At 41.7% G+C, this 23,226-nt stretch overlaps 1 long non-coding RNA gene across 1 annotated transcript; it reads left to right on the top strand.

Moving 5' to 3' along the window:
* The first annotated feature begins 452 nt into the window (after positions 1 to 452).
* On the top strand, positions 453 to 16,602 carry LOC141767732 (uncharacterized). The gene is made up of 2 exons (XR_012593924.1): positions 453 to 1,547; positions 12,727 to 16,602. It is a non-coding gene; the product is annotated as an uncharacterized LOC141767732 (long non-coding RNA).
* The last annotated feature ends 6,624 nt before the right edge of the window (positions 16,603 to 23,226 follow it).

Genomic DNA, 23,226 nt, shown 5'->3' with positions numbered 1-23,226 from the left:
TAATGCACATTTATGACTGCGTTTACAGAGTTCATGTTTTAAAATGGTCAACATGAAACAGTAAAAAGTCAGCAAGAGACGTAGTTTTCAACCTACAGCTGGTGAAATCTACCAGTCCTCATTTCTGACAAAAGAAAACTGACATTAGCTGCTCAGAAATGAGATGCCTCATTTTGTCTGCCTCTGTTTTGACCCATATTGTTTAAAAATAACCATTATTATTGTGTTTGTGTAGCAATACTAAAGGGAGATGAGTCAAATCTTCCTTATTTGGAAATAAAAGTCTAAAGTTCAATGCCCTCTAATCAAAGGACACTGAAACTTGTTTGAGATGCTTCATGTCGAAAACTCAAACTCCCATCATGATATATTGTGATAATATCCCTCTTACTATGTTATTATGGTCATAAACTAAGTGGTTAAATGTGTTTTCTGTCCATCGTTGTTTTATTGATCCCACATACATATCTCCTGCAGTGGCACAGCAGACCATTAGTTCTGTAATAGCGGGTAAACACTGGAGACAATCACAAGGCAAACAGAGAAACACAATCGATGCCTCTCAGCCTCCAGAAATATGATCCTGCACCTGGAGGAGTCCTTCAAAAAAGCACCTCAGCACCTCCACGAAAGAGCCAAAAAAGAGAGAGACAGTGTCCCTTTAAGGGATAACTCACAGAGGAAGGAGAAAAATAAGCTGCAAAGAAGGGAGGAGAGGAGGTGTGTATGTGTACGTGTACATGTCAAACTGACAGACACTTGGGAGAAAGACAGAGAGGGAGGAAAGAGAGATAAGGAGAAAGAGAGACACAACATTGCATTAGGCACTAAGAGCCATTGCTCGCTCGCTAAAGGCTAATGCAATTGCCACAATAAGAGTGTCTCAGCGGAGGCTGTAAAAAAAACTAGAGAGGGGAGTGAAAGAGGAGAGGCAGGGAGGGAGGGAGAGGAGAGGAGGAGGAGGAGGAGGAGGGAGGGAAGGAGAACTGGCAGCTCTTCCTCCAGACTCTCATATGGACAGTGGATCTCTTGGGACAACTGGTTGAAAGTCTCTACTGTTACTCCTGGCTGAGTGGGTCGGTGCTCTGCTGGGTCTCCAGAGTGATTTGTCAGGTTTGCAGGGAGGAGAGACAGAAAGAGAAAGAGAGAGAGAAGGGGGAGACAACTCTCCGGTAGCAGGCAGGCAGCAGTTACCAGGCTGCTGCCGGCTGGGTGCGTTAACTCCACATCTGACCTCTATGGGAACAGAGCAGCCTCCACTCCTCCCCTCTCCTCCAGGCAGGCTGTGGGAACGAAGGGGGACAGATCTTCATTTTACCCCTCTCTCTCTCTCTCTCTCGCTGGACAGAGCAGGACATGGACAGCTTTGGCTCATCGCTGAGGATTTCGACTGATTCTTGGATGTGAAATGGCACAGTCAGTCATTAGTTAGTTAGTCAGCCAGTAAATCGGTCAGTGGAGTCCTCCCCGTAGGGTCAACTTATCCTCATCTGAACTCTTGAGGTGACTCAGACTTACCGAATAACACAAACGGACCTGTGGGCATGGTGAGTGGCAAACACCCCTCTCTGTCTCTCACATGCTTTTTCTCACACACACATTTTTTTTTCTTCCTTTTTCCTTGTGTGGGTGTATCTTTCCATTTCCAAATTTTATTAGCTTTGCTCTGTTGTGTGCCTCTCCTTATTTTTTTTCCTCCCCTTTGGCAGCTGACACAAAAACAAGACAGCTTATACGATCAAAGCTTGTCTGATGTAATGGAGTTTATGCAGTTGTCATAGTCTGGCTTTCATCTGCTGGTAATGGCACTTGGGAAGACAGTGCATCTCTGTTTGTATGACAAACAGGTTTTACAGCCATCATACGCTCACCAAAGATGTTTCACGCGGGCGGTTTAATGTCGTTGTTTGGGAGGGTCGATTGAAAAAATAAAAATCTTTATTTACTCAAGGCTGCTTTAGAGCGTAACGTAGTGGGTTCTGTAATGCCAAATCAATAAAAGCTTTATAAAAGTTGAATAAACCTGCATTTGCACACACACACACACACACACACACACACCTGCATGACTTCTGGCTGCTGTAGCAGCACTTTTTCTCAGCAAACTCATGACTGTGAGAGTTGTTTTTTTCCCCCTTGTAGGACGACATAATCTCGCCACTGTTTGGAAAAGGAGTTTGATTTGATAAACTCACCCTAAAGTCAAGTGCACACAGAACATTTTTGGACAAATAGTTCAAATATTTGAGCGCGCTCCAAGGCCTTATCTGGGTCTGCTAAATCATTGTGAGTTGTTCCCATGTGTAAGAGAAATGTTACACAAGGGCAAGGCCGATGCTTTTAGAGGAGCTCTATTCTTCTGGATATACAGTGTTTATAGCAAATGCAGCAATATAAAAGAGAAAAGAATGTTTTATTGTAATAGTGGAACATGAGGGATTCTAAATGCGATTAACACAAATAGTAATAAATAATTGTTTTTAATGTAACAGAGAGTCACTCGTAATATTAAACCCAACTCTGCAGCAGCTTTAATCTGCATCTTTTAACTTCTTCTTCGCCTTTTTGCAAATCTGTTTTTGTTTCCCTGCTTCCACATAATGGTTCTCTATAAACGAGATATTTAAAAATTATAAATTATATTGATATCCTCAAAATTCTCTGATTCCAGCTTCCTAAATGTGAATATTTTCTGGTTTCTTTACTCCTCTACGACAGTAAACTGAATACCTTTGAGTTGTGGACAAAACAAGACATTTGAGGACGTCATCTTGGGCTTTGGGAAACACTGATCAACATTTTTCACCATTTTCTGACATTTTAAAGACCAAACAACTAAACCATTAATCGAGAAAATAATCAACAGATTAATTGACAATGAAAATAATCGTTAGTTGCTAATCATGTTAATAATACACACAATAAATAATCCAGCATCTCATAAATCATTTTATACAGTTATGGTTACAGACTCTTTTTCCACCTCCCTACACTCGTATTTTGAGTGCAATTAATTTGCCAAAAAAGAGACAAAACACACAATAAACAACGTCAAAGATGAATTTGACTGATAGCTTTATTATTTTTTTCTTCAAATTTTCTATAGATATCTCGATAATATCATTATCATGGATTCTTTTGCCCACGAAAATCATGTAGTGCAAATCTGATATCATGACAGCTCGTGACACCGTGAGACTCAGCTAGGGCTGCGACTAACGATTATTTTCCTTGCGGATTAATCTGTTGATTATTTTCTCGATTGATAGATCAGTTGTTTGGTCTATAAAATGTCAGAAAATTGTGAAAAATGTCATTGATGTCGTCCTCAAATCTCTTGTTTTGTCCACAACTCAAAGACATTCAGTTTACTGTCACAGAGGAGTAAGGAAACCAGAAAATATTCACATTTAAGAAGCTGGAATCAGAAAATTTAGACTTTTTTTTTTTTTTAATTACTCAAATTGATTAATTATCAAAATAGTTGGCTATTAATTTAATAGTTGACAACTTTAGACTCAATCATTAATCCCCCGGGAAAAAAACGTAAACAGCCATTTACAGCCAGCGACTTTAGACAAGTGGATACCCCGCACCAAGCGGTCACCTGGGGAAAGGTTTGTTTTACCCATCCACCACCCCTCCCGTCCGCCCGTATAGTGGACTTTCTCGATTGTTATACTCATTGTTGTATTCATGTAACTTTCAATAACGGTCGCTCTATATACTAAGTCACCTGCTGTGGCCTTCCGCGGACTATCATTGCAAACGTTTCTGTGATACGTCAAAGACAAACGTGAAAAATATGCTTCTCCCAACGTAATTGAGAATATAGTTTAGTTGAATGGAAATGTAATTTTTAAGAGAAAGAGCTGAACGTTATGTTAACGCTGTATTTCTGTTTCCGTGAGTCTTTCTGCCCCCTAGTGGTCAAGTATTAGTTAATTCAGCTTTAAATCTATTTCAGAATAGGCCTAACATTGCATATACCCACTATCTGTGGCAGATGTTGACATGGGCGTTGTCTCGAAAACAATGAACAGATGTTTGTTATTTGGGTTCGGCTGCTGCTGATTTAATCGATGGAGTTTATGTGAGTGTGAGCACATGTCTGTATGTTCTCCTGTAAGAGGTGCACCTGTGTGACTCTACAGTAGTTTCCTGTGTGTGTCGGTGTCCTTCTCCTCTCTCTCTCTCATGGTTTCCCTTCACTTTGTGTGTCCGCTGGTTCCCCTCAGATCAACTGCGGAGTGTTTAAGTGTACAGGACAGCCTGGTTTCCCTCAGCTCTTTCAGCCCGGTCATGCGTCTACCACAGAGAATTTCTGTCTGAGCCGGGGCAATTACAGCACACATCCAAAACCATCTTAGCCAGGAACCAAATGAAGGAGCCTTTGATAAGCCCCGGTTGATGCATATTTACTTTTTATGACCAACCAAGTAGTAAACAGCTTGCCTTGTTGGCGCTGGAGCGAGACTTTAAATACCGGCCTGTTCACGCACACATAAACACACACGTGCATTGCAAGAGAAAACTATACGGCCATCTCTTCTTATGCCAATTCAGCCAACACCACAGAAGCATCCACGACTAAGTGACGCTGCCAGCTCTGTTTGCCAGGCACTGATTTCATAATCAGGTTTGTCGAGCTACGCCTGGTTGTTTTTTTGTTTTTTTTCGGAGCTGCAGACACAGCAGCAGCAGCAGCAGTAGCCTCCAATTGAAGCCATGTGTGATGGAAAAACAGGCCTCAGTTTGTGGAGAGATTGCATGCTTGGAGTGGGAGGGAGCCTGCCGGTCACGGAGGTCACGATCCGAACACGCCAACTCCTCTTGGCCCTTCTCACGCGCCATGCTGACGGATGCATCTCAATAGTCAGTCAGGAATCCCTCCCGAACCTCCCACACACTCCCTCTTTACCTTTTATCTGGATATAATAAGAAGCTTTCACCTGATATTTTTACATTTTTATTTTACAACTTTTATGGGATGACTTTTGGAACAACGCATATCAAATAAAGGCGTGAAGGAAAGTGAGCTTTTGTTCTTATAGGTGTAACAACGCTGTCAGGGTGTGTCACAAATAAAAAGAAGCGGTTGGTTTAGTTGAGTCTGGTGAGACTTTAATAGAGTTACTAATAGCAGCATGTGGTGTCCTCAGATGAACCCGAGTTTATTCCCTCCACTGCTACGTCACTCTCACACACAAACACTATATCATCTCCTTTATCTTCCATATTTTTCCCATCTTTTGTGCGCCACTTAGAATACTACACCACCCCTCTCTGTTCTCTTATTCTTTTTCCCTTCTAGTCATAATGTTATCAGCCTAGCCACGGCTATTAGCTAATAGCTCAGATAGCTGCTGCTATCAGATTCAGAGATGCCAGGATTTAATGCAGCTGTGCCATTTCCCCTCATGCATTATAATGGATCGTGTTCCTGTCAGCGCAGAGGCCCGGATCAGTTTTTCATTTCTCCATTGTTCCTATAAGAGGTGAGTCAGTGCCTCTATAAAGATAACATTCACAAGATTTAGCATCAAGTACCTTATGACATAAAAATCTGTTTAGTCTCGCATGTCTTATTCTGTTTCTAACAAAAGGCTGGGTAATGATTGATTTTGCATGAAATTACATCCCCGCCAAAATTGAATTAACGCTATGCAAAGTGGATTATTGTTAAAGGGACATGAGAAAAAGCTGCTGCTTGAAGCCGGCTGCCTCCATCAGTCACATGGCAGGGCTGGTTTATCAGGACAGAGTGATCTAATGAGCTCAATAATGAAGTACAGACCCAACAAGCTCTGGTAATGACTTTTTAATGCTCATGGGGTCTTTAGTTACCTACAGAGGTGTGATTGGTCGAGACGGGGGCCTCATGTTTTATCTCTCTGATCGATTCGAACACTGTCCGACTCAGCGTCTGACTGAACTCACCTGAAACTACACTTCTTTCTGTTATTTCCCTCCAGTCTCTCACCTTTTTCCTCCACATTTCTGAAGCAGATTCATTAAGCCCCGCGAAACACTTTCAACCCACACGGTTGCACCCACTCGTCTTTCCATCAACTTTATATGCAAGTTGTCCATATGATAAATGCACCTCTTAAATTCACTTTGCGTTCTGTCTGAACACACAATAAGAGAGGAGTTAAAAGCAGTCTGCCAGCTATCTCAGCTCTGCTACTAAACCATTACTGTATGAAAAAGCCCGTTCTCATTCCCAGGGCGTCAAATACTGAGGCTTTGTCATGTCTGTCTGCATTTGATACCGCCACACACGGCACCCTTTAGCACCGGTGGGAACAGTAAATGCAACAGTAAATGCTCAGAGAAAGTGTTCCGGGAGTGACTGTCATGATGTAGTTTAAAGAGCGAAAAGACACACACCTGTGTGTCCCGTGCGTTAAGTTTCACTGTCATGTTACAATCTGCTGTTCGTTCGTGTCTCGTGTTCACAACATTCAGTTTAATTTTCACTGTACAAACGTAGTAGTTTTAAGCCCAACCATGTTGTGTTTTTCCTATGCGATGATTGTTGAAATATGGGGATAACAACGCACACTTTTCGTCACTTTGGAAGACTTTTATAGACCTTTTCAAACTTGTCACATTCTGAATGTTTGTATTTCCTGTTGCAATGGTTGTTAATGCAGTAGCTGACAGGAAGTAAACTTGCAAAGCTGTTGCCCTAGAGCAACAAAATGACAATGAAAAGTCCTGTGTCACCGGCCCGTTCGCACTAAAAGACGTATGAATGCCACAATAATGTGCAAGGCATTTTCGCGTGCAATAAGAATGCCGCTTTTGCTTTTTGCGTGTCATTTGTACATGTTGTCCGTACTGACTGCAATGTAAACGCATCCGTGTATATATGCAACCCTCAGAGCTAGTGACATAGAATAAAAAGCAAGGAAGACTGCTTATGCCGGCGGGAGGTGAGGTGGTATGGGCAGCCCGTTCTCATTCCCAGGGCGTTAAATACTGACGCTTTGTGATGTCCATTGGCGTTCAGTACCGCTGCACGCGGCACACTTTAACGCCGGTATGAAACACAGCGGGTGTTCCATGAACTGTAATGTAAACCCATTTGCGGCAACAGTAAACTCTCTGAGACAGTGCTCCGGGAATGTGGTGACGTGGTTTAAAGAGTGAAAAGACACACACAGGGCGGGAGGGAGACGAGGTGGATGGGTCCAGACCGTTGTTTTGTTTTGAAAGTTATGTTAGGGATGTTTGTTTTTCCTAAACCTAACTAAGTGATTTGTTGCCTCAACCTAACTGTGTACGTTACTGTAGTTTTGTTGCGTCTCGTACAAATGAAACGCTAAAAGCCTTAAATGCGTCCTAATGACATGTGGAATGTCCGTGGAATGTCGTGCTTTTTATAAGCCTTCCTGTGAGATCAGGTTGACTCATTTGTATACACAAAAAGTGACAGAAATAGTTGTCTAAGAATAACACACCTGTCTAGTGATTGTTTAGAGAATGTTGGATTGTCAGTTTTGGAAGGTTACAGATATTATCGGTCACAGCTGAGGGGAGGCGGTTTCAGACGCTGTTCGACAAGCTCTCCGAGTCTCTAAAACAGCTCCACATTTCAGAAGAGATTTGCACACTTTACGGAGAAGAACAGCATGACACAGTGGCGTCCATAAATCTTTCCTAATGCACTCTATTCGACTTGTACTCACATTCCCACATAGTTATAAATCTTTCCGTCTCTTGTTTCTCCATCTCCGTCTCAACACGCTGCCTGTGTTTTCTGAGACCGGGGTGACAAATCACAGTGGCACCGATGTGCGAGATACAGGGTGACGTCAGCGCTGAACGGCCGGGTTCAGATGGGAATATTACGCCCGCGGTCACCTCCACATATATCACAACATCTCCTGTGTAAACACTGCCAACTGCCGAGAGCAAAACGACATGAGAAACTGCTTCCCAGCAAATGGTGTGGCTTTTTTTCACCTTTGAAAGGAAACAGAAGAAGAGGCAACTCAAAGAAAGTTAGATATTTGTGGATATTTATGTGTGCATAAATGTTGCAGTTTAGTTTTTTTACGTTTTTAATTTCCCGACCACTTGAGCTCAGTAATATTTCAGTATTTCTATTATCAGTATTATTCCCTCTCTCCTTCAGCCTTTTGCCCAACAAGCAGTTTCCTCCAGGCTGCGTGAATGAGGTCATTTTGTTCGGCTGAGTGTGCAAACATTGCACTTTCTAAATGTGGTGACTTGTTCACACCTTCAGCCTTGTGTAAAATAATAACTTCCATCAGGCTGTAAATGATGTTCATTGGGACTCACACAAGATGTGACACACTGCTTTCACAAACCACATACAAATGACAATGAGGGTCAAGTTTAGTTGCTATGGAGATAAGGAAATCATGTCAAACTGGACACTTGGAGAGAATATTGTCTTGTCCTGATACTGTAGAAACGTTTTTACAATATTCTTCATTCTGCAGTGGATTATTTATCTACAGTGGAGCTGAAACGATTAGTCGATTGACAGATTGTACTATTTTCCTGATCAATTAATCGGGAAGGCGTATAAATAGCACGCCATTCCACAGACATTCCACGGTCTCCTGGTCAAAAGCCGTATGATGTCCCCTTCGTCCCTCCCATCATAATTGGTCTTTCTTGCCTTTTATATTACGTCACTAACTCTCATGCTACGTGTCCACAGGCGTTTTTAAATCTTGAGGGATCGCCTCGCTTCCCAGCATTGGACGCTTGATGGGCTGCTACTAGACAAAGCACCCGATTGGACGAATGCTTTCCCTCGTGGGCTGCTGCTCCCATCTTTCAAACCGGAACCGACTATGGCGGCTCCTTTGGAAACTTTCTTCTCTTATATTGTGAAAATAGTTCACCGAAATGTGTTTCTGAAAACATTTTCTGCAAGAAAAAAGCCATGTAGTTGCTGAATCTGACTTTATTTTAGATCAACAACGGTTAGTTTCAAAGTTTCCAGGGAGTTTCCAGAGGCGGCGATTCATGCCGGACGCCCCTGCTTTGCATAAAGTAGCCGAGACCTCAACTTTATGTGAATGAGGAGAACCTAACTAAACGCGATGCCACGTCTCTCGAATACATTGCATGGCTTCTTACCATAGACAACGAATGGGAAGCGTGGAAAGGACGGAGGCTGTGAGCATGTACCATTACCTCAGTATTTATACACTGATACGTTTACATTGCAGTAAGTACAGGATTTATGGTGTACAAATGACACGCGGAAATCAATAAAGGCATACTGTACTTATTGCATGCTAAACGCCATGCGTGTTATCGTAGCATTCATACGCCTTTTCGTGCGAACGGTCTGAGTCATATCTGCTGGTTCCAGCTTCTCAAATGGGAGGATTTGCTGGTTTTCTTTGTCATATTTTAGAATAAAATGAAAATCTTTGGGTTTTGGACTGCTGGTGGGTTAAAAAGCATACTTGAACACGTCATGTTTGGCTCTTAAATTATAATTACCTTTTTTTTCGTTTTATAGAAAAAACAATAAATCAAATATTTGAAAAAATCTCTGACAATTACCTGATAATTAAAATAATTATTAGCTGCAGTTCTTATCTACTGTGTAATCATTACCACATCCAACCTTTGTATGCCACCCGGTAATTCACTGTGCTTGCCAAAAATATATCATATCATCATCGCACCATTCATTCAAACCTGACAACGACGTCTCAGATCACTTATTTCCCATATCAAGTTATCACACCCAGAAACCAAACAGTGACTCACAGACATGTCAGAGGGCATGACCACTCCCTCTGATTCACTCAACATTTTTCTTCTTTTCTTTTATACTGAACACACTCCAACTCATGCATACAAATGAACACACACACACATACACACACACAAATGCACGCACACACACACGCAGAGGCGATCCCTCATTCCACTTTCCGACAACTGCTCAGTGAAGCACAACTTTTACGTTCCACATCTCACAACCTAGACAAACATATTTATTCATGACTCCTGTGCAGGGAGGGGCGGGCTGGTAACGCCGGTTGACAGGGTAGACATATTTCCCTGTCTGGAAGGATTCTGCACGCCTTCGGTAGGTTGTACAACATGTACCGTGGCTCTGCACACAAACAGCTGTGGAGGACACCCAGTTCCTTCATGAAATGATGCACACATGCCAATGAGATCTTGTCAACAGACATAGTAATGTTTATTATGTACCAGCAAGTGGAGACAAGAGAGAGCTTTGACTTCTAAAGTGGGGTCTTGTGAAATCTCTTTGTAATTATAAAGATTTCAAAATGCACTTATGGTAGTTCTTTGAGCTGAGATCTGCACTCCTGCAGCGTTGATTATAGATGGAAATGTCATTAACCAGCTCCTCACTGGAACTGGCACAAGTTACTCTAATCTGTTAGTTAATCATTGGAATGTACTCTATAAATAATAAACTTGGACATTTATAGTACACATTATGCGATTGATAATTAAAGGAATAGTTTGTCATTTTGGGAAATACACTTATTTGCTTTCTGGTTACAGATTACAAGATTGCAGCCCTGTCCCCTAAAAATTACGTTCCCATACAACTAAATTGCATTTTCAATTACATTTGGGGGGAAACGTATTTTATCACGGATTACGTTTGTTTTTTACGCATCACAAATACTTTTGTAAGTCTGCGGACAGCTGCAGCGAGTGACGTAGTACAACGAGTGACGCACACAGCAGAACAGAGCGACCGTAAATGAAAATATGTTGAATAAAAATGTTATTGAATAGTATCGGGTATAACAAGCGAGAAACTCCACTACTGGGTGGGAGGAAAGGTGGATGGGTCCAAGAAACACCAGTCTTTCCCTGAAGAGACCGCTATTCGTATTCCATGTGAAACGTAGTCATTTCTTGCGTTTTCTATTTGTTTTTAAGTAATTTTAAGCCAAACCATGATGTTTTTTATACTAAACCTAACCCAGTAGTTTTGTTGCCTAAACCTAAGTAAGTAGTTTTGTTGTGTTTTCGTTTTGTTTTGTTTCCATTTACAACGTTAATCACGTGATTGAAACTGTTTAAAACTGCCACCGTAATCCAGGAGAAATTATGTTTCCCTCAAAAAGTATTTTGGGTATGCAGTTCAGTTGTATGAGAACCGTAATTATGTGGGAGACAGGGTTGCAAGATTGATACCGCTGTCATGTTTGTTAAATATACAGTAAAGCGTTATCCAGCAGCCGCGTAGCTGAGCACGAAGACTGGAAACAGGGAAACAACTAGCCTGGCTCTGTCCAAAGGTAACAGAATCAGCTAACATGCTATATCTCGTTTTTTTTTTTTATTTGAACAAAAGCCAAACCCTATTCACTGCTTTTATTTCTTGGCTCTGAGCAGTTCCAAGTCAACCAGAGGAGATTGCCTTAAATCCAAAAACGTAAGAGGACCTATTATTCTCATTTTCAGGTGCATACTTGTATTTTGGGTTTGTTCTAGAACATGTTCTCATACAAAACGCTTCATTATTCTCATAGCAGCATAGTAGCTTTGTTTGAAGGCGTGCCAAACTAGCCGCCAGGCAAAATGTGTAACATGGTGACATCACCATTTTACGGAAGAAAAGGCAGGACCTCAAGCAAGGTGTTTCAGGCCGTTCAGGAGCAGTGTTTCTGTGTGAGAGAGTACTGTATCTCCCTTTGGTGTGGCCTTTGGGCTTTGTCACTCTGCAGACCTTTTACATGCACAGAAAACTATATAACACACTAAAGGAAAGGGGAAAAGCACAAAAGCATAATAGGTCCTCTTTAAAGAAAACATTTACAAGTAGCATGAGAACAACTGATTGTGGTGTTTATTTAAAAAAAGAAGCTGATCTGGATTTCCCTCTTTTAATAGAAGAAACTCCAGATGTGGTTCTCCTCCAATCATTTTGACTCTTTAATCAGGTGTGAGGAGGCGCTGGCGATGAAGGAGAGACTGTTGAGACTCAGTTCTAACCTCCTCCTCCTCCTCCTCCTCCTCACTGCTCCTCAACAATCCTGTCATTATTCCTTCCCCAGCCGGGTGGGCCTGGAATTTTCCGTGCAAAACTGCGCAAACAACAACAACAAAAGATAATGACACACGGTGACGTTCCAATTTTTCAAGAAGGAAGTTGTTAAAAGGAGTTTGTTTTTTCTACGTCTCCCCTTATGGACCCACCCAGCTACCTACATCTACAATGGGGGAACAAATCAAACAAACCTCTCTGACCTGAAACCCACTCGTTTAATGGGAAACAGAGACAAAACAGAATCGTGTCCTTATAACATAAATTAGTTTGCAAAAACAAGACACAGATCTCTTTATGGTGCACGTTCTCCTCGGCCGACATTTTATAGTGAGAGTATTGATATCCAGGAGCACCAGCAAACAGCTTGCTTTGCCCTTCGCCATTTCAAACAAGCACAGTGTTTTCATTTTGCCCCTGAGTTGCTTTAAACAAACTGACCAGGTAGCTGGCTCTGCATGTTCCTACCAGACTCCAACACATCTGCTGCATCCTGCTGATCTGTGCAGTCTGCAGAGTCATTCCTCACCCACAAATTTAATATTTTTAGATAAACTGTATCATCTTTCATGCCGGGGTTATACGCGCGGTTGAAAGCGCATCATAGATTATTTTTATGTTCTATAAAGGTTTTGTTCAGACGAGTAATGCACCGCACATCTCTCTTTTCCTCTTTCTTTCAGGTCACAGGTGCTCCACAGCTGCTGTTGGACAAAGGCATCTGGAGCCCGGGAGGATGCTGGAGGAGATACAGAGGGCGGCGAGATGCAGGCAGGGTGGATCCATCCTCTGCCCCGGCTGTGGTGGGGAGGGTTCCTGGCACCGTGATTTGATGCACAAAGAATAACAAAAATCACATTGCCAGGGATTTCCACTCCTTCACAGCTCAGCAGGTGACCCGCCCGCGTTATATTTCCACAGTGGGATGCTTTTGTGTAGTCTCCTTGTCTGTTCTGTTATTATCCGACACTGGATGTTGCCATGGAGTCAAAGGAATAAACACTGGAGAGGTTTAGACGGATATTGTGATCTCTCAGTGGACTTCAAGAGTTGTGGAGTTTCTCACACTGAAAACTGCGAAATGCGTTTAAGGCTCCAGTTAAATGTGCAGCTGTCTGAAATTTAAACTGTCTCCACTATTCTCCCATTTCAAATCAGCCAGGGAGTCGATGTAAAAGCATATTAGAGCCACACGGCTTTACACGACAGAGCAAATTTTTGGAGGCAGATCACGTTTCGGCTCTTGGAACTTTAGATTTTATAAACAAGGAGACGATTTTTATGTTTCAAATGAAGGCAAGGATCCTCCGTTGGCAGCACACTCTGAAACATAATACGAATGAGCCCCGTCGAAGGCGAAGCAAACCCCAACATCATGCAGGCTTTGAAACCCGCCAAACTTTACCACCGAGCAGTCACGTAAAGGTCTGCGAGAGTCTGCGTTCCCTCAAAAGCCAGCCACCCACTTGCTAAAGGCACAGAGCTTAGCTAATTGGTGAGCATTGATCCCTGCTATGTGTTGTTCACAGTGGCTAAGTTCAGTGCCTGAGGTGAAATAGTTGATTCGACGGAGGGGATTTGTTCCGGTGAATGGAAAGAACTTGATGATCTCGGATATGAAGAAAGGCGGAGAGAGGAGGAGGAGGAGAGGAGTGACGAGAGATTAGGTGGAGAGGGAGGCTTGGATGTGGTCCCATGTAGGGTTAAATGTGGACCAAATGCGGGTCTTGATTGTGCAACACGTGTGACAAGCTGTACTGTTTTATTATGGTTGCCTGCAGCAACAACTCTTATCTCACCTTATGCATCTGGCAAGAATCATCATGCATACCGAATATATTTGACAGCGTTTCAGTGTGAGACAGTTTGACCCAGGTTTAATGTGGACTTTAAAAATGCCACAGGTTGTATCGCGATTTTAGGAATGTAGTGTTAAATGTCAGACCCGTCAGGGCATGCCCAGTTCATGTCCAACTGAGTGTGCCAGCGTTTTGGTGCCACACAATAGAATATGTGAGCGTATATGTCCGCTATGTTGCCCGCAGCTCATATAATCCTCTTAAGATGACACATTAATGAGACCTTTCAAATGATTTTATGTTCTCAGAAATGTTTTTTTCCCCTAGGTCAAAAGTTCAAAGTATATTTCCCTGGGTCAACATGTAGAAATCACCCACCTATATCTTACTTTTATACCCCTTAAAACCTATGCCTTTAAATTTACGAGCAAGACAGTTTTCTTGACTTTAGACATTGATATCTCCACAGTGGCTGAACGGATTTTTAACCATGAAAATTGCATTTGAAACGTCTCCCTTCGTTCTTTTGCAATTTGAACTGAGAGGATAGCCCCAATCTCGTACAGTAAGGACCCTGGGAACAGAAGGATGGCCCCAAGAAACCTGCATAAACCTAGTTAGCTGTTTGATAACCCACTCCCCAAGCAGCGATTGTCTAAGCTTAGCAACCGTAACCAGGCACAGCTGGCCTCTCAAGCTCTGAATTTCTCCACAAGCTAAAGCGGCGTGCAAGTCGGCATCATGCATAAAACGAGTCACATGGACACATTAAAGTCAGCCGGAGACTTTAAACTAGGGTTGTCAATCGATTTAAAATATTTAATCGCGATTAATCGCACATTTTCTATCTGTTCAAATGTACCTTAAAGGGAGATTTGTCAAGTATTTAATACTAAATATGTTTGCTTTATACAAATGTATGTATATATTTATTATTGGAAATCAATTAACAACACAAAACAATGACAAATATTGTCCAGAAACCCTCACAGGTACTGCATTTAGCATAAAAGATCTGCTCAAATCATAACATGGCAAATTCAAGCCCAACAGGCCACAACAGCTGTCAGTGTGTCAGTGTGCTGACTTGACTATGAATTGCCCCAAACTGCATTTGATTATATAAAGTGGGAATGTCTGTAAAGGGGAGACTCGTGGGTACCCATAGAACCCATTTCCATTCACATATCTTGAGGTCAGAGGTCAAGGGACCCCTTTGAAAGGTGAAATGTGTGTTTGTTGTCATTTTCTCGCTAGATTTTGTGACCTTTCAGACGCTCTTATAGCGACTTTATTTATAAAAAAGCGACAAATTTAGCAACCTATTCAGACCATCAGGGAAAAAGTGAGAAATATATTGTAATTCATTCCCATGCATGCTGCTCAGAGTAATAACAGTCTCTCCCTCTCCTCTCGCGCCATGTGTAGGCAGTCAGCCGACACAACCACTAAGATTTATGCAAATAAGCGTATGACATCACCTGGCAACTTTTGGAGCTACTTTCATTGAAGAAGAGTTGGCAACACTGGACTGCACAGTGCACTTTCAAACGGAGCGATGTTCGGGCTGTGCCCTCCCGTGCCTACTGAACTGGTATCAGTGTTTGACCTAAAAACTGGCTCAGTTCAGCAGGAACAGGAGTGGAGTCCACCAACTAGCAGGATCTATGTCAACAACTTCCACTGAACATGCACCAAGACAGCCCAGATTCAACTCTTCTTCTTTTGCAGTGCTTTCGTGTTTAGTTGACCACAGTGGTTGCCTCGAGTCATCGGCCCTGATCAAAGTCAAACCCGAGTCCTCCAACCTGTCAGACGACGCCACTGAACCCTGAAGTGCATGCAAGGCGGCGCAGCTCCAGTTTTAGATGACTGTCCCTTTCTTCGCTAAAATATGAATGTTTCATGAGCAGATTTACCATTTTTTGCTTGATAGGTAGGCCCTGGCGTCCTGAGCCGTTGTTTGAATACTGTTACATACTGATGCCGTCTTGTTGTGCTCAGCCTTCATGTTTATTTCAGCATTCTTCCCTCGAAAAAGCTGCAAACACATCTCACTCTTCGCCTATGTCGCTCCCTCTCTGATTCTCTTTTTTTTCTGCCTTTCTGTGCTGTCAAAGGCCAGCCTGAGACTGGAGTTCATTGTCAGGTAATCCCAGTGAAATGTCTGCTATGTCTGTGTAATTGATGTCACCCAGCAGTCCCCATTATCAGTGATTGGGAATGTGTGCAACGCTGCTTCCTCCCCACTCTCCAGATAACTCGCAGCCACCAAAGGAAAAGTGCTTCATCTTGAAGATTTCATACCCACGGGAAAAATGAAAGCTCATTACCGAGCGTGATGAATCTGCTCTTATCCAACAACTCCACTGATCGTGGTTGGCACCATAAAATTATATTTCTGTTGCTTTGAATTTCTGCGGATAAAAGTTTCATTCAAACCTCGAGGAGATTACCCAAAGAAAGGTTAGCAAGTTGTTTTTTTCATCGTGTCAGCGGTGTGATATTGTCTGCAGGGCATTGTTCCAGCCAAGTGGTACCACTGACAAGTTAGCTGTGATTTGTGTAAGCATTTAATCTACCTGAATGTGGACGACGACGGTGCATGAAGTGCATTATTCTAAATGTCAGTAAGTTTCTAACTACTTTCATTTGGAGCATGATTTATTTTGATGTTGCTGGTGCAACCAATGTTTCATTTCATTACTAATCCAGACCATAATTTAATGTAATAAAGTTTCAATGAGCCTGAACAAAGAATTCTATTATTGTTTTGTGTTTTTTCAAATATCATGAGATACCATCATTTATCGCTGGGAGGGAAACATGTTGCAGCAGGAAAGAACAAAGGTATAAACGAAGAATAAAAAGGTCATCAAAAAGGCAAAATAAGAGATAAATGTGTCTGCGTGGTGCTGAGAAATTATGAAAAGATGGGTTTAATTGCAGATAATTACCAAATTGTTGAGTTTTTGGGGTTGCCATATGTCAGGTTCAAAGCTACCATTGAGGAAACTGAGGTCATGAGGTCAATTTGGGGGTTTTAGGAACCTGGAGCCTGTTTACATTTCAATCAGGAGAGACTTCATATAGAGTGAACAAGTACATTTATTACAAAGTGCACAATAAAGTTAGAATTGTGAAAAGTCTTTGGTAATTAGACCCCATCGTGACGTAGTCATATTTGGGGCATGAATAGTCTAGACACTGGTGTTTGTGGTGAGGAGGTGAAGAGAGTTGGCTGAAGATCTGGATGATGGTATGTGGTAGTGCGGGCAACATAATGATATATATTGTCAAAAGGATATAAAAATATCTATCATACAGTATATATTTTTCTATATTGTTTCTATTGCGATATAAGCTTGGCCTATATTTATTTTTCCCCTCTATAATTTCACTAACATACAGTAACTGTTAAATTAATTTTGTTTCAAGTTCTTAAAATGAGAAAATACTTTTCATTTGTCAAATATTTAATTCACACAGGAGTATAAAAAATAGGCTTTACCAGTAAAATGTATTTACTGAATTACCAGAAAACATGCTTTATTGTAATATATATTGTAATTGATATATGAATTTTGCCCATTGAACGTAATATAACCCAATAACTTAATATTGTCTCCTATAATATTGTGAGATGATGGACAACTTAATCGTATTTTTTATTCCACACATTGTTTTTCCTTTTCAAAACCTGGTGCCTACATTACCCACAATACAACTTGACTGCTGACGTTTTATCTATTCTTTTGTTATTATACTGTTTGACTTGCACCAACAAAACCAAAGAAAATTCCTAGTGTACACCTGGCAATAAACACCATCCTGATTCTGATCCTGATCCTGATAGTTTGGTCAGGTGTGTTACGCTAGTAGCAGCTAATGTAGCCTTGAGTCACTAGCCTCAAGCACAGATGAGAAGCTACAGAGGTCTGGTACGCTCACTTCTTTCTAACTCTACACCCCCAGATTGTTTTCCTTTTCAAACTTGTAGTCTTCAGCTCCAACAGACGCTGAGTGACATCACTTGAGGCAATTTATCTTTTTTTTTCACTAATGCAGAAGTACTCCTCTAGGCATGTAAACAGACTTTTAGGTGTGAAATCGATGCAGTTCCCCTTTTGTGTCCCACTTCTTAGGCTAAAGAAAACATAAAAAATTGGAATGTCTGAAAAATGCATCGCCAAAAAAGGCTGAAAACAAGACTTTTTAGCTTTTACATTATTAAATGTTGATGTTTTGGAGATTCATGGTTTCACAAGACAGAGACCTTCATGTTGGAGATAAAGTTCACAGACAATGCTACTGACAGAAAAATGTGTTTGCTGTCTGTCAGTGTGACAAATCCTCACCAGTGTGACGAGTGTGTTTGTTTATAGTCCGTGTTGTAGCAGACGATTTCCAGCAAATTGCATAAGGTCAAAGGTTTAACTTTCTGTTTGAGTTATACTTGTTACACCCAGTTGCAGGCTGCCTTTTTCATTGAAACATGACAATACACAATCTTGAAAACAGACACACGCTTCCCCACAGCCGGAGACGGGTACCCAGACCAAAGCCTCCAGCTCTCCTTTTAGTCTCCATAGCGATGTCAATACCCCTTTTATCTTCAGGCCTCAAAGGCTGACCAGATTTCATGATGTGGCTGCTTTATTGAGCCTGATCTGCTTTTGTTGCCCCCTTTGCCATTCAATCAGCATCCGTGCGGTTCTGGCCCATGGCTGAGAGCTTGGCTGCGTAATTTGGTTTAGAGCTGAGCGGGAACATCTGTTCTACAAAGCCTCAGCTCCTTCCATTCCTCGGGCCTCATGGAAAAAAACCAAGGCCAGCGGTGGGGCTGCCGCTGCAGCACAAGACCTCCAAACCTGCACATCACAACCCTCGAGTCCACAAGAGTAATCTCAGCGATGACAGAAGAAGAGGCTTTGAAATGCAAAGTTCAAATGTGTGAAGGCGTGTAGGATTTATAGGTGGACTAACAGTGATTAAGAGCTTGCTTTATTGATTTCATATGTACAGTAGGAGGCTTTAAACTGTGAGACAAAGCATTCAGTCAGATGACTCACATGGAATAGATTTATTATGTGAATACAGAGTGTGTACAGTTGTGACATTACTTTGATGTCTTAAGTGTCTCAGTGTTATTGGTATTATTTCGTCAGAGATCTGTAGTCACACTCAAGAAATGTGCACACATTTTGTGCATGTGCCCAAACTCACATAAAGCTGGGATTTATGAAATACTGTATGGAGCTGGTTTCAAAAACAGTGATTTTAATTTTGACAAAACCATGTCATCATTTAAAGGAATAGTTCATCATTTTGAGACAGCTTATTTGCTTTCTTGCCAAAGCTAGATGAGAAGAATGATACCACTCATATATTTTTAGCTAAAACCAAGCTGGAGCCAGGAGACAGTGTTGCCAGATTAGATTGCCAGTTTCCAGCCCAATCACAACTCAAAACTCGCCCCATAATCAATAAATAACAAGCCCAAATCATAACCTTGCCAGAAACCCACCATAAAACCATCATGCACAATAGAAAATACATCATAAGTATGCAAAACTTCATAACTGCATCAAATAATCAAAGATAAAAATGTTAAATAGACAGGCTATCGCAACCCAAAAAAGAGTTCAAATTCAATTCAATTCATTTTTATATAGCGTCAAATCAGAAGTTATCTCGAGACACTTTTAATATAGAGTAGGTCTAGACCGTACTCTATAATTTAGAAACCCAACAAGAGATCCCCCATGAGCATGCATTGTTATGCGACAGTGGCAAGGAAAAACTCCCCTTTAACGGGTGGAAACCTTGGGCAGAACCCGGCTCTGGGTGGGCGGCCAACTAAAGAGCAGTCAACTAAATACACAAATTCCCACGACAATGTCAATGATGATGACATCAAGTAGGTCCTCCATTATCCCTACTGACGATTGAATACAGCTCATGTCAATCAAATATTTCTCAAATTAAATGAGTGAATAATATGAGTGAGTGGACACAACAAAGTTTACTGACTTTTGTATCCGTTTCTGACCATAAAATGACAGCTTGTTTGGTAATATTGTTTTTATAAGACAAGCGTTCCTATTGGCTGTGCTCCGGCTGGTAGGCGGTGCTTGGTATTTCCTCAACTAATCTCAACATGGCTGCCAGGTCACAAACTTTCTAATTTTACAGCTAAACTGTACACTACAAGATGTTTCTGAAACTATTTGAGTAGAGAAATAGACATTACAGTAACAGAATATTGATTCATATTTGATCAGCGCTGCCTAGTTTGACCGTTTGGTCGGAGTTCGTGAGTGATTGACAGCTGATCAGAGATGGCAGGCTCCAGCTCGGCTCTGATTGGTTGTTTTTCGTCTTATAATATTGTCAGACGATGGATAACTTAATTACCTTTTTATTCCACACATTGTTCTTCCTTGTCAAAACCTGGCGCCTACAAGCTCACTTCTTTATAACTCTACACCCCCAGATTGTTTGCCTTTTCAAACTTGTCTTCAGCTCCAACAGACAATGGGTGACTAATGAGTAAATGTTAGCATGCTAATGCACTGAACCGAGATGGAGAACGTGGCAAGCATTACCTGCTTTACATGAGCATGTTAACATTGTCATGTAAGCATGTGAGCATGCTTATGTTAGCATTTAGCTCAAAGCACCCCTGTTCCCTAAATACAATGTGACAGAGCCGCTAGCATGGCTGTAGAGTCTTAGTGTTGTTCCTAAACGAGTCCCCTGCAGAGCCCCTCTCTTAAGAAAACCTTCATCCTCACTTGAGAAACTTTTGGAAACCAAAGCTGAATCATCACCCTTGGAACATCTTTCACAACACAATTAGTTAAGTGGTCACGGTGCTCAGCCAAAGCACAGCAAGAATGAGGGAGAGGATTAAGAAAAGAGTGAAGTCTTGCTCACATACATTTCCAAGGTTGAGAGCAAAGTCACTGCACATGGCCGACATCCAGCCCTCAAGAGAAAACTTGTTGTCTTTGGTAATTGTCTCCTACCCTAACAATGGAAGAGGAATGAATAAGCACTTTTGTGTGCTTGTGGCAATTTTTTTTTATCTTGTTGGAACATGCTATTTATTTAAAAACATGACTAATAACAGCGTGTCTGGCTTCATCGTTTTTAAAACTCATAACATCTGGCCTTGGTATCCGCTGTCCCACTATCTCAAATCTGATGAAGAGGAAACAGCTGGGTCCAGAGATGGTGTAGATTTAAAGATCCCTTCCTCCTCCACATGTTCTCACATTGGCATCCGAGTAAATCTCTCCAGAACAGGCTCTTTGTGTACCTCTGAGCTATTCTTCTGTTGCAGACCGAAGACGACGTGGCGGTGCATTCCCTTTTAATTAAGGAACAACTGAAAGAATTCGTCTTGCCCTGTTCTCTCATCCTTTCCCTTTCCTCTTGAGTCGTTCTCTTCCTACTGTGGATCTCCAGTTTAGAGACCCACAGTGCGTACAGGGAATAACAGACATGCTTGGTATGCGTTTATGCACAACTATAGAGACATGCATAACTTTAAAAGACCAGTGTGTCAATTATGTTGATCTCCGTCACTCCACTCAGCTGCCGAGAAATAAGCCAGAGGTAACCTTTGTTGGTCTTGAGGAGCTGCAGCTTTTATTTCTGCACAAACTACAACTTCCACTGAACATTCACTTGATATTCTCACATTCGCTGCCGCTCTCTCTCTTGCTTCATCACTCACTTCCCACGTACACACACCTACGCACTGACTCTGCGATTTCTGCGAGGTCATGGCTAGAAGGTAACATGCAAATTGCGAAACTCTCGCGAGATGGTTAAGGTTAGGCGTTGACCTCGAACGGTTAAGGTTAGGATAGGTCGTCGGGCAGCGAGTCTCATGAGAGTTTATGCAAGTTTTGCAAGTTTTCAAGTTACCTTTTATACACGACCCTCTACGAAGGGCCATTCACGCTTTCACGTCGGCCTTGGCCTCACCGATCTTACATACTGGACCTTTAAACTACTGGAATGAACAAAAAGTACATAAATCCTAAATTAAATCCACTAGCACCAGAGAAGAAGAGGGCGTTGTTCTTGCCTGGGGCAAGTAAACTCTGTGTTCGGGCAAGTGGAATGCCTCACGCAGTTGTCCAATCGGGCAAGTGGAGGAAAATAAATATGATCTTTATTACAGATATCTTGATATTCAGTAAAAAAATATGTGATCCGGAGATCGGCATTAATGCTTGCGTTCGAGTTCCCAAAGTATGCTCCTCCGCTCCGAGAGTAAGGTACTCTGAATAACTGAACGGTAATGCTACATTCAGTACAGTCCAGTTTGTGCCAGAGTGCGCTCTGATGCTCGGAGTGACTATTTACAAATGCACCCATAGTGTGAAGCTACATTGTGAAGAACAAATCTGTGTTGAAATTAACAGAAGAAGAACTAGATAAAGTTAGCTGTTAGCCGCCGGTGGGCAGCGCAGTGCGCACACGGGAGAAGTTTGCCTTCAGGACTTTCAGCCAGAACGGGTTTATTTGAACCTAAACCATGATCTTTTCCTAAACTTGTCAGACAGGGCTTTCTGTCAGAAATCCCTGAAAGCAAACTTCTCCCATGTAAATAAGGCACCTAATAGCTAACGTTAATGGAATTTCCATTGGGTTACATTATGGTGCGTTCAATCTCTGCTCAGTAAAAATGAGTATAATGAATATAAAATAAAATAGATAGAGAGGGAATTATGACCTGTTTAACTTCCTAACACTCGCTTTAAGCAAGTTATAATAATACATACTTAAAAAACTACTAATGCCAGGCTTCTGTAGAAAGCAACCAGAGTTGGTGATAGTTGAAACAGTGGAAAGACTGATCAAGACAGTTTTTCTCTAAATGGAGTCTGGTGGCTTTGAGGAGAGCATATTAATTGTATGTTTTGTAGATAATAAATTATAATAATTGCTTGAATCCCTGTTGATAGGCCTAATATTTTCCATTTCAGACAAGTAAGTTTGGCTATCAGACAAGTAAAACATCTCATCTTCTTGCCTAAAGGGCAACTGTCTGTAAAAGCTTAATGTCAAGCCCTGCAGGTGCAGTCGACAGAAACACGTGAAGAAGAAAAGGGTCTTGTATGCAAATGATTGATTTGTTTGTTTGGACATGCAGCGAGTTAACGCCCTTCCTTGTCTTTTGTTCTCGTTGTTGGTGTAAGTATGATGTCAGCTCCCAGGAAAATAGCAAACACATTGATTGATTGGGGATAACTGTAACCACAACACTGAATATTTGCGCAGACATTATTGATGGCTGAAAGCGAAATGGGACGCTGTAACGTAGCCAAATAAACTGGATATTTTCTTAGGGAGTCTTTCTCAGGG

Source organism: Sebastes fasciatus, chromosome 5 (assembly GCF_043250625.1).
Source record: "Sebastes fasciatus isolate fSebFas1 chromosome 5, fSebFas1.pri, whole genome shotgun sequence".
NCBI classification, from domain to species: domain Eukaryota; kingdom Metazoa; phylum Chordata; class Actinopteri; order Perciformes; family Sebastidae; genus Sebastes; species Sebastes fasciatus.
This window is presented reverse-complemented; position numbering and strand designations above follow the sequence as displayed.